This window comes from Ischnura elegans, chromosome 9 (assembly GCF_921293095.1).
Source record: "Ischnura elegans chromosome 9, ioIscEleg1.1, whole genome shotgun sequence".
Classification (NCBI taxonomy): domain Eukaryota; kingdom Metazoa; phylum Arthropoda; class Insecta; order Odonata; family Coenagrionidae; genus Ischnura; species Ischnura elegans.
Window position 1 is genome coordinate 86,951,464 of NC_060254.1, and position 12,998 is coordinate 86,964,461.

Here is a 12,998-nt window from a genome sequence, read left to right on the forward strand (position 1 = left end):
CAATTTAATAATGGTTCATGAAGGAATTTCTACAGTTTGGTATTTCTGCGTTTCTTTTACGAGCCAAAAATCCAAAATAGTATCATGTTTTCTTTCCCATCTATAGAGCTTATGTGTTGATGCAAAGGAATTCGGGATGTGAGTGGAAAAGGACAGAGATGTCAAAAAATAGAAAATGACGGGAAGTTATTCGTCTTCTTTCGAAACGATGGGATAAAACACACGAAATTCCACTTCCACAAGAAAGTTAGGAGCCTGTCTTGACGTCTGGTTGCGCAACGGACAGCTGTGGTGGCATATTAAAGAAGCCTCATGGTTTGTACCATCCAATAAAATCCGACTTGATATAAATCTGAAGTCTTGCAGACAGCTTAAAGTAGGATAATAAGAAAAAATATCAGTCTCACAACGGAGGAGAACATAAAAATTCATGATATTTTTGTTTCTATTTATATTTATGAATAATATCTGATGGAAAAATTTTAATAATTACAGTCATAGCTCTGAAAAAAATTAGTTTAATTACGTAGGCTATACTCAAATGCATTTTAAAAACAATTCCATATTCCATATTTCCACTTCTTTTTTTCCTTTACGAGTTATATATTTAATTCATGGACTCTTAAATATTGGTAGGTTGTTTCGTCAATTCGCCATCCAATATTATCAGGCTGAATAATACAAAAATTGAGATAAAACGAATGACTGAAAGCAAGAAAATACATCGGTCTCGCAAAAAAGAAGAATATTATTCGCCAGAGAACTTTCTTCGCTAAAATGTAAATTCGTTTCTATTTTCATTTATTAATACCATAGAATCAGAATAGCATACACATTAGAAAAAAATCTATGAAAAACATCAGAAAATTTACGTAAGAATACCCCAAATACATTTGAAATATAACCTCTGATAATATTTCATACTCAATTCTACAACGAGTTGTTTCATTCACAGACTTATATCTTCTTGTTCATTTTTTTCTCAATTCCTCAAATGATGTCACACTACTCACTCCCAGTATTGCCTGCGTTATTTAGGTAAAGGAGAATAGATTCTAGTTGAAAGGGGCATAGTGAGATATGATACCATAACGCTTTCTAGTAAGGCTCTTAAGTGAACATATGAGCGCTGCATAATTTCCTTCAGCTACGCGTAGTGAAAGGAACGATGGCTTCGAACACGGCAGATATGGTTAGATTGATGATTTGAAATAATTGGAAAGAACATATGGTAGGTTAAGGGCCATACTGTATGATCAAGAAAATGGCAAGATGCCAATTATTGTTGGGAAGACAAATACGAGGAATAATGAGCGATGAAAACTTTGGAGCTTGAGTGTGCTTTTTTTCCATTTATGATATCGCAGCAAAACTACGACGACAACAATGTGATAAATTACGAGAATCGAATTATAAATTTCACTACACTTGCGTCCACCAGAAAAAAAAATAAAATGCATGAAACATTTCATATTCTGAGCATTTATTTGACTTACAAGGACATATTGCACCTTAACCAGGCAGAATTTCATCACGCTCATTTTAGAATAACCTGCCGTAAGTTAAAAACTCCTGATGAATGGTATTTTTATTTTTAATAAGGACCACTCATTCAGGGTCAAGCCTAGCAGCGTCTTAAAATAAAATGAGATAAAAATAAGGTACTAAGAGTGACAATAAAGCAAAGGAAAACTTGAAAATAAAAAAAATCAAAAAACATACTTCAACAAATATTGTGATAAAACGGAATAAAATAGGAGCAAGTTCACTTAACACCGCATATCATCAACACTTTAGGTATATTGAATAGATGAGGGAGGTAAATTGAATATAATACGACCTTGCAGAAACAATATTTCAATGAAAGGAAAACTCGTGTCGCAATCCCCCTTGAACCTCTTTAATCATAACTACAGTGGTGTCAACACCGTTCCGGCCCTGGTTAAGTAAGTAATAGTCAAATAACATATATCAATTTTCGTGCCTCAAATTTTCTAATATATACATTCGTAACCAAAACAACAATTTTTGCAATAAAATGTAAGTAATAACTTGTAATAAAAAACAGACAGAGTAAAAAAGTTAAGGAATGTGCGTAACTAATTTTGCCATGACGTCACTGAACAACAGGGTCAGATCCATGGTGACCATTTTTTTACAGCCAAAAGTGCCTGTGTAAGGACAATGTGTGTGATGGAAATCAAATATTGCATGCATGTGAAGTAGGCGCGTAGGGGGGCGTAATAAAATGTCACAGGAGCTTGGATTTACGAGGATATGCCTGCGTCAAGGGCAGAGAGTGGAACCCCAATCTTTGGCATCAACATGATGACGAAAAGCAAGCATGCGTTTGACGCGTAGAACTGGTACCAAACAACCCACTAACAGCGCATGAGTGAAGAACTATTGAAAGAAGCCTTCATACAACATCCATTCCTCACATGCAATAGGGATTAAATTATAATCACTGAATTAAATCGCCCCATATTAAATTCAGTTACTAAAAATGAGTGAAGGCAGATATAATTGATTTTCAATCTCTTTATGCAATTTATTAAATTCATTTTCCTCTTTTATGATTTGGCAAGAGCTATATATATGTTGCAATAATGAAATAAGACTTATATATATCACGGTTATTAGAGCATAGTATTGTGGAATGCTAAACGAAGGCTCGAAAGAATCAGCCTAAAATTACGGATTGTTTAAACTAGAAGTATCAAATAAGTTATAATGACAAATAAATCTTAGCAAACTATTTCATCCTCTTATCTGAACGATATTTTAACTTCGATTCGAAAAAAAATCAGCTGGAAATATTTTACTCAAGAAGCTGACACAGAACATCTTTCGTGATCACGTCCACAAAAACTCATTTTCTAGGACTGCCGCTGGTATTTCATGTATAACCGTATGGTGTAGATAGAAGTTTCTATAAGCTGCCATGGAGTACATATAGACGAGGTGGACATCCCGAAAAATTATATTAGACTTGTGCGTATCTCCTCGAAAATCTTCATCTATATTTACTGAAAATGTCTCGAAAAATTGCAACGGCACGAGAACCTACATTGGGTCAATTAGGGAGAGATTCCGCACACTTATTGTAAAATTACTATAATTTGTCCTATAAGTGATTGAACGAGCTACGGCCTTTAAACAGTTGAAAGAAAATTAATTCCCCAGGGTCGTACTCTTTTACGTGGGCAGAGGGGGGTGAGAAGTTAGAATGCTTACAAGGGGAGTAATAAACGAAAACTAGATAAAACACTGAGAGATTAAACAAACGCGCAGCTCGTTCACGCACCTCGCGGAATTGCTCCAAGGAACAAATTACCATGTAGGACACACACACTCACTCACACAGGTTGTGCAGCTCTCGCTTACGACAGTGACCCACTCACATAAAAGAAATAGACAAAATTATAAAATTAAGAAAAATTATTTTCTTAAACTAATTTTCTTTCAACCATAATTTGTCCTATTTTGCTTTTTCGATGAAACTAAAGAGTAAATATGGTGAATAGTCTTGTTTTTGATGTACACACAAAAATGCATAGTTGTATCATTCTTCTCTTAGCTGTAAGAATTAAATATTGTAATTGTGAGTGTAAAATTGTAAAACTAGAGCTATGTTTATGTTACTATATCATAAATACACGCATGTATAAACCAAGAAATTTAACTAACATGGGCTACATTTATTCAATTTTTATTGAAAAATACAAGTTGAACCGAAGAAATTCAGTTAGCAGAGACTTGATTCAAGAGTTTGTTTTTAGAGTTTCAAAATAGGAATTGAAAAATAAATTACGGCAATTAATTTAAGTCGTAACTTGCTTAAGTCAAAAGTTGCTATTGCCTACAAAGTTAGCATAGTAATGTTCAAAATATGCGTACAAATAATTAAAATTCAAACAACACAAGAGCAATTTTTAGCTTTATTTTGCACACTAAATCAGTTCTAACGTAGCTAAAACGTGTTATAATTAATTTGAAATAATTATCTATTCCGCGCGGCTTATTTCCCGCATGAGATAAATGTGGCATATGTTCCAAAGCTAAGTGCGGCGTCTGTCCCTTTCTTTACGGAGGAGACGCAGCACCTCGTGGCTCTATGGCCTCTAAGGCCAATATAGCGTAACTGTACTGAAAACATTCCGAAGAGAACTTACTGTCGCTACAAACCTCAAAAAATCGTAAAATCTATAGCAGTGCGCACTAGTCTAATATAATTTTTCAGGATGTCCACCTCGTCTATAGCAGTAGTTCAACGTCAGATACGAATTTAGTGCAAGGCGAGAAAAAATTTGACGGCAAAATTCCAGACTTATCTCACTATTTGCGCATTAAAATCTGAAAAACCAATGAAAAACAAACGTCCTCACTTATTCTTTGGCATCTACTCCGTATCTGCATTGGGAATTTGCCCGCAATCTGTCAGGAAACGCCGAAACTAAAGGGGGTGCGCAGTCTATCCCGTATGCGGCGTCTCTCACTAATTTACCCTAACACCAAAGAATATTTACGAATAAATTGAAAAATTTTCTCAGCAGAAATTTTAGCAGAGTATTAGTTCAACAGAATGATTTTTCAAAGTGCGATTATCATTATTTTACCTTATTTTATTGAAATTGAAAGTCAAGTGAGTTAGTTATCTAAGAAATTTCTAGATGCATTAAAATTTTATTCCACAATATTTTACATAGAGATAAGTTTCACGACAGCTATATTATGAAAAAAAGTCTTCCAATTTTTAGGGCCCAAATCTAATAATATAGACTTTTCCCCAAACATATCGACTAAAAATTATTTCTCTCACAGATGTTCCAGTATTTGAATATTCCATGAGAGATTGAAATAAGGGATCGCTCATAAACGTGTTCTTACGGGTATTCATCCAAGCATCCGCCCATAAATTCCTAATGGAAGTTCCTAAAAAAGGGATATCGCTCGATCATCCCTTTGAGCATACCACATATATTACCCACAAAACTCTTAAAAATTTGCCTCGTTCGATCAGTCAGCAAATATGTCGGCAAGGTTTAAAAAAATACGTCTAATTATTTTTCTGATACAATAATTATAAATGCATTTCTGAAAGCATATTTTTGGTGGATAAAGAAGGAATGATTAAGGTTTTTGTCTGCTAAAAATATGAGACTCCCGCAAGAAAAAGATCATGAATATAATTATTTTCTGTGACCAATTGTGTGATACTTAAACTGATAATTAAGGTTCCATGTAACACAAGTTTCTTCATTATTTTTTTCACATGCACAAAAATTGGCGGAATTGTTGCGTTACATTTTTATTTTAAATTATTAAAATTCATTAAATTATTAAATTGGAATCATCAGCTTTGGAAATATTGAATTTCATTTTTTTAAATTTTTGTTGGAACAAAAAAAAATAGCAATAAGGTTTAATTACTTTGAAGGTGTCCAAGAAGACATAGTCCATATACATTGGCTCCTTCCCTTAATAAAGCGCATCACTGGGTAATGTTCGAACGCAAACTAGTGACTGAAAGATATTTATGAATGAGGCACCATATTGGATGGAAAATGGCATTCCACAAGCACATCAAGGTTTCTTTTGATCCTCAAATAGTCGATTGTGATTTATTTTTGTAATTTCCCGAGCATATATTATGCGTCCAAGCATGAAAAATTAATTCGGAATAGCGTGACGGTAATTTCCTCAAAATATCCAGACGAAAAACAGATTCCTCAGTGGGCCATATTTAAAGAAATAACTCTGCCACCATGTGCGTCTTCCTTTGCAGTCTAGTCTGTATGATAGACTTATGCTTGCCATCTTCAAAGGCGGAAGTCTTCTGATTTAATGGTCATCGGGTTATTTCGAGCGAAAGGCTGAAACCTTACATCTCCGGTTCAAAAATATCAAATCGGCCTTAAGAGTGCGGTCGAACACACGAGGCCCTTAAGAAGTGGCGGTCGGGCTCCGAGGATAAATGTTTGGATAGAAGAGTTCACCAGGAAAGCTCCGTGTCTTTTGCGAAAGAATTACGCCCACTTATGGAGGTTCCGCGAATAATAAAAACAGATAAACACTCCAAAAGTGACGTTTAATCCGATGTCTCTGAGTTTCAGGCTTACTATCACAATATTTATAATGCTAATATATATTTTTAGTTCCTTCATCATTCGCTGACTATTACTGACAAGGTTTTTGGCTGATTAGTTGAAGACAAAAAAGTGTGCGAGATTGAATTTTTGAATACTGAAGCCTTTATGATGCACAGGCTGTTTCATAAAGAAATACCATTCGCACTTTCCCTTTTCGAACTGACTAGGCGTTTGAGCAAGGCTGACGTTAATACTTGGGATAAAATCTTATTTTTACTCATAAAAAACGTATTGTGACACAGATCGATATATAATTTTACTAAGAAAATATTTGGTGAAATAGTGACACTTGCATCTTTCGCATTGTGGATTCTTCCTTGATCGGTAAAAAAGAACAAAATTAGCTCTTCCTCTGCTTGTGTATATATAATAACCAACTTGTGTGTATAAAGTTGTGACATTTGAAATTTTACGGAAAGAATTCTGCGCGTACATGAAGCTTTATATTTCCAAAAAAATACATACAGCTGATTGAAATGTTTGCCAAAACATGAGACAATTTTACATTTTCACATTTTACATTTTCAATGGGTAACTAAATCTATTTGAAATATTTTCTATTTTAATTTTTGTTATTTACGAGACTAGAGTCATAAATAATAAATAGTGAGATTAGCATAAAAAATGTGACCTTTAATCCACAGTATGTGAATTTTTGACTTATATTGAAAAACATTTTCAGTAATCAGTGAATGTTGTAAGGACTAAAAATAAGTCATAACATTATAACAATTATGAAAGCAAGTCTAAAATTCAAAGACTGGTTTAAACTTCACATTTTTTGTGTGATAATCTCACTTTTTCTTTATTTAATACCTATATTAAATTCCGTTAACGTTCGTTTCTGCAATACCTTCATTTCAAACAGCACAATTTGATTACAGTACAATTTTTGTTCAATCGAATAAATATTTTAAAACATTAGACTGTTCTTTTTCATCGAAAATAGACTATGACTCTATTTCTATCTTACGTAGGTATTTCATTACCTTTGTTACAACTTAAAATATATGAACAAGAGAAATTATCCTAAATGAGAAAGGTTTCCTACGAAATGTAAGCGAATAAAGTAATTTTTTCAAGAGTTATCTGTTTAAGCAACGAATACAAACTCGTTCATCCTAATTGGATGCTAATGTATTAGGCGCCGGCGGCTTTTGACATCACCGCGACAATGACGCATGATGTCTAGCCAGTCTCTTGGTGGTTATAAAACGTGAATGCTGACGCATGAAAACTAGAGGGGAAAATTATGAGATCCTGGTCAAAAACAGGAAAAAGTCAGCAGTTGGAAGCCAAGGGAAAAGATATTGGCGAAAAATATTCAATACATAATGCTTTCTCTGGTCAGATTAAACGATATGCATATGAACTCAGAAAAAAGTATTCGACTTTTTTAAAAAGAGGTATTCACTGCAAATATTCACGAGTTCCGTCAAATGGAAAGTATTTCAAACAATTTTAGTGGAGGCTTCTTGGGATTTACTTTGGTTAACCGAGAGTTTTTCCGAAAAATACCATTTTCCGGGAATATTTGCGAAAGTAACATGCCATATTTTACCGTTCTGACCACTTACGCCCGACATAATGCTTTGGATTCTGTGCAAAATGACAAAGAAAGTGAACAGTGTACTTATAGAGTATACTGCAGTGGACAGAGGGAATCCGGAGAGAATCCATGCTAAAAGAGCTTGACATTACACGGGAGAAATATTTTTGATGCACCTAGTAAAGCTACGAGATTTATTATGAGAGGTACTGGGTGTTCGAGAAAATAGTTGCCATTAAAAAAATAGTTAAAGTAGGTGAGCTAAGAACACATTCATGTTAAAAAGTCAGGAGAACAATTATTTTAAAATGAACTCAAATATGTTTCATGATATTGATAAAACTTTTCTTTATTTCACTGAGATAACAGTATCGATGTATAAAAAATATTTTTAGACGTAAGCAGCTGAAGATTTCAAACGAAAAACTACATACTGCAATTTATAATTTATAACTTTGTTTAACACTGAAACAAATATGTTCCAGAGAATGTATTCCAAACAACATTAATTAAGTAATGTTAGCTTTGGCAGGAAAATATTGAATATTTGCACTTACCTAAAACTTTTGCCTTCTGTATTTTTTGAATTTCAATTTTTCTCCTCCTCACGTGAAATATTGCTCATTACCTTGTGCACTTTACTTTCTTAGAATAAATTCCTTACGTTAACCGAGAAGATTAGAAAATATTGAACAAACCGTGAAAGCAAATTTAATTGTATGTTTTATGAATTTGAACTTTTCAGTTGGCCCTGTCAACAATTCTTATTTATATTGTGGTCGTTACCCTGTCCAATTAATTCCTATGCTTTACCCGAAGCATTTGAAGTGTTTGGATTCTTACTTAAATTAATTAAATTAAAATAGTTTTATGTCGTCCCCAATACAATTGTTAGCATTGACAGGGACAAGGAAAATATTAAAATCACAATATTTCACGAAAAAGTCAGGATTAATTTGGCCACCACAAATGAAATTTGCGAGATAATGGAAAGAAAAATACGACAGTGATGAACGTTTAAATTTTGAAAGCTTGATTATACGCAGAAAAAATGGTCACTCCTTCGGATGCATGAACAAGAATAAGAAAAATTAAGGATCAGAGGAAGTTTAAAAAGTAAGTAATCTAGAACAGAAATAGACAGTCTCCGACTTTTGTCCCTGACTTTTGTCTCTGATTCAGTCGCATGACTTTTGCTTCGTTAAAGCTTCTTCGGTAGCTTTGTATGGGTAATAGAGCACCTGAAACTCGTGTACCTTACATTTTCCCTGGCGGGTAGCCTCAATACCCGTCAGTAGGTAGGGTATTATACATGCAATAAACGCTTATAAAACTCACTCTACAAGAAAACAAAGCCAAGCGGAGGATGTGGTAGCCTTCTAGGGATTTTTATTAGTGCCGTAGACAGGTTTAGAGCACATATTTTTTTAAAAGCACATTAAGAGGAGTAATATCATTTTTAACTCCACCAAAACACTCGTCAGCAATGCCATCTCGATGAAAAAGAAAAGAAACGAAAATAAAAGCATAATATTTCTCAATAATTAGAAAAATATGGAATCAAATGCTTGATTTAGACGGCAGTGTATATCTGTATAATAATATATATCACATTAATATCACAGAATTAGAAAAAAACTGTTTTTCAAACGGAGTTCCTTAGGATAGAATTTTCAGCGACTAAATATCCGAGGAAATAAAAATTTTAAATACCACTTGTGCCTGACATAAATCTTTTCTCTGGCATTCGTCGGAATCCGCAATGTGTTCAAAGGTATATTTGCTTTGATAAGAGAAAGATATCAGCTAAACCTTGAATGTTATCAGAAAAGTTTTATGGGAATGTTTCAGTTAATATTGCATTTTTTAATTCCTTGTTTAACAAAAAAAAAATAAATTAAATAGGAATCAGCTTAAAACATTACTAGTTTCCAAGTCTTAGGTCGTCCACGGGAAAATTAACACAATCATAAGTTCCATTAAGCAGATTGCGGATTCATAGCTCCTAAATACGTGTTTGAGTAATGAGGACGGAGAACGTAATTACTTCTACCTTAATCTCTGACATTACTTGGGACAAACCCATCATATTTCAGCGAGTAACAGTGCTTTCAACTACGTATCAATTACACGAGTTATTTGCTTACGCGAATAAGCAATTCGTCGCCTACGCTATTTACAGACACAACATCCTCCTCTCTGATGCGTATAATTTCTCTTTTGAGCCATTGTTGACCTCGCATAGGTCAGCAATTACGCTAGAGCCTCACTGAAAAACAAAACGCTTATACTCTCTCCCCAAATGAAGGTAAGTAATTGTGCATCATGCCATATTGAGAAAAACCCCTAGAAATATGCTCCATTTAAATATATTGGAAAATTGCGCAACTTAGAAAGTTTTTACTCAGCTCAAATAATTTACATGAGTTTGCGACTTGGATAGCTTAATTGGATCTCATAAGAGAGTCTTTTCACCTCAATGTGCCCCACTCTTTCAATAAAAGTTTGCTCAATTTCCCATAGAATAATAAGTTACAGTCACGCAGTATTTTAAGGGAAGTTGTTCCCTTGTCAGGGTCTGGATACATGTGATGACACTGATAGGAATATCCACGAAAAGGATAGTGAGTACGTATTGCTGATCCCGGGGGGATAAGCCTTGAGGGAAAAACACTCTGATGTGTAATGGAGCAGGCCACCGATTCCTCCCAGTCTCCTCCCAGAAAAATCTCTGCTTTATACTGTGAAAATATTTGGACACTTTGCTCCTGTAGTCGCCTTAAGTAATCCTGTAAAATATTTTGGCGATACATCAGCTCGTTTCTTCAGAATGACCCGCATAGCGACACTGAGAGGTAACGAGGTCAAAGGTTAACCTATTTCCGTCCACTGTAGCCATATGGTTACATCCTACCATTATGATCAAAGATAACTTTGAACTTGAAGATAACCCGAAATCCTTGTTGCTTTCGAATTCCACAAATGTGTTCCTTAACCTTGAAATAACTCAATTTACTACTCATTTGTATATTTTTGAAGCCGGTTGAAATAAAGCCATGCAAGGAAGAAGACGAGTGCGATACTGAAATTCAATATAGACGCCTACTGACCGTAAGTTATACGCAAGTATCATAAAGATAAACAGGAAACGGCATCGTTTAGATTATTTTAACTTTCTTTAATCCAGAAATATGCCCTGCAGATTCATCCTTTCCATAAAGGTCACTCATAGATATTTATTTCATCCGTAACAAATGCCCAACATATTTTTTGAAACTCATTTATAATGCTCTAGTAAATACCAGGCTAAACTATGGTGTATTTAGTTCGGGTGCAGCTTATAAAAATTCTATAAGATCAATTGTTGTACTGCAAAAAAGGCTCATTAGAGTAATTTTTAAAAAGAGCCGTCTTGAAAGTTTCTTTCCTTTATTTTGTAGAATAGGCTTGCTTCCCTTGAGAAATCTTTTTATTTACAAGGTTTTACGCCGATTTTTCATAAGAAGTGGAAATACGGGGTTATTATTATACAACCGTCCTTCTTTCACCGTACGAAGATCCCGTATTACATTACCAAGACCTAACCTTACGATATATAAACGTTGTTTCTTGTTTATAGGCCCAAAAGTGTATGACTTATTACCTGATTCATGTCTGAAAGCAAAAAATAATAACGTAATTATGAAAAATATACAGTCTTGGTTGTTTAGAATGCAAAGTATGGAGGATATTTTTCTATGATATAATACCATGTAATAGATGTACGTACTTACTTCAATTCAAATGCTGTGGATAAAATATTTATATGTCAGCATGACCCTATGTAAATGATGGTTGCCATATAACAGGTTGTCCTTAACGGCAAGTTACTCCGTTTTATGTAATTAATTCTATTCTGTACTTTTAATTTTTTGGAGTAATAAACAATTTATTCATGTCTTTATTCATTGAACAACATTGGACTTTGACCTCGTTACTACCCTATGTAGCTATGCGGGTCATAATAATTCTGAATAAAAAAGATGATATATCAACAAGTTTTTTCACAGGATTACTAAGGACGACTAAAGGAACAACGTACCCAAATATCTTCACAATCGCAAGGTAATAGTTTTCTGGGCGTAAAGGGGTTAATTATTAATCATTATGGTGGATTGTTGATAGGAGATTTGACCAACATTCGGCAAGGAAATTGAAATGTTAAGTTAAGCGAATTGGTTTTCTCAGTCTGTGAATAGAACTCATATCAGTGCTATGCTTTTCGAGATGATGTGTATTTAAATTCAGATCTCATCACTTAGTGCGCCGCAGGCTGGTGTCCCGGTGAACCATATTCACCCTAACCAGTTAACATAATAATAGTTATTTTGCGCCAACAAATGTGTTGTGTGTAGCGTGGTGTTTGTGTGAGCAGAAACTTAAATCAAATACATATTTTTCTCATGAGCTTTTTTTAGTTTTTTTAAAATACTTTTATTTTTTTTAATACTTGCTTTTTATTATTATATATTTTTTGATTGGTTTTTAGTTTTATCTATTTTTTATTTTGCAAGTAGCAAATTTTTTCCCCTTTTGCATTGTTATCATTTTTTAATAAGATTTTTTATTTTAAATTTTGAGGAAATAGTGCAGTGAAAAATTAACTAAAACTACTGGAAGGAAAGACAAAGAACTTTCTTGAGAACCTGAAGAGTCATAGACGAGTTATTTGTTGAGGCAGTTTGTATGTTGTTGGAATTGATGGATCATAATTCCACATGTGTGTTAGTGGAGGATTTTGGGTTGCCCCGAGCCTGGGCTTGAAATTGTGAACTAATTTGGTGATGAATTGTTGCACCGTCATGGAATTCGGCAATATTTATAGGGCCCGGACCAGCTTCAATCTGCTCTAATGCGCAGTGGATAGCGACCAGCATTACATTTTTTTTAGTTTAATGCATATACTGCGTACACCAGTTCACTAATACACAGGTATAAAAATCAATTTCCTTACCAAAAGTTGGTCAAATTTACTACCAACCATCCACCATAATTCTTCCCCGTGGCAGAAACTAATCCAGAGACTATTTTAGGACTTAGAAAATTCCCTTCCTCGCTCTCTCTAAACATCATCTATTTCTCGTAACACCACGGTTCTAGTCTCACCATTATTATGTCACTACGACTGCATTCAGGCGCTCATGTCAATCTTCAACTATGAATACGCTAGGGAGGGCGTCGAAAGATTATCCTCACGAGTCACAGCTTGAAGGTGTGAAGCCGCGCACGGTTTGACAGCAAGATAAATCCCGAGAAGT

The 12,998-nt window shown here is 34.3% G+C and overlaps 1 protein-coding gene across 1 annotated transcript in view; it reads right to left on the minus strand.

Annotated features, from left to right (window-relative positions):
• Positions 1-12,998, minus strand: part of LOC124165143 — a 596,583-nt gene that overhangs the window by 19,925 nt on the left and 563,660 nt on the right. The window lies entirely within an intron of this gene.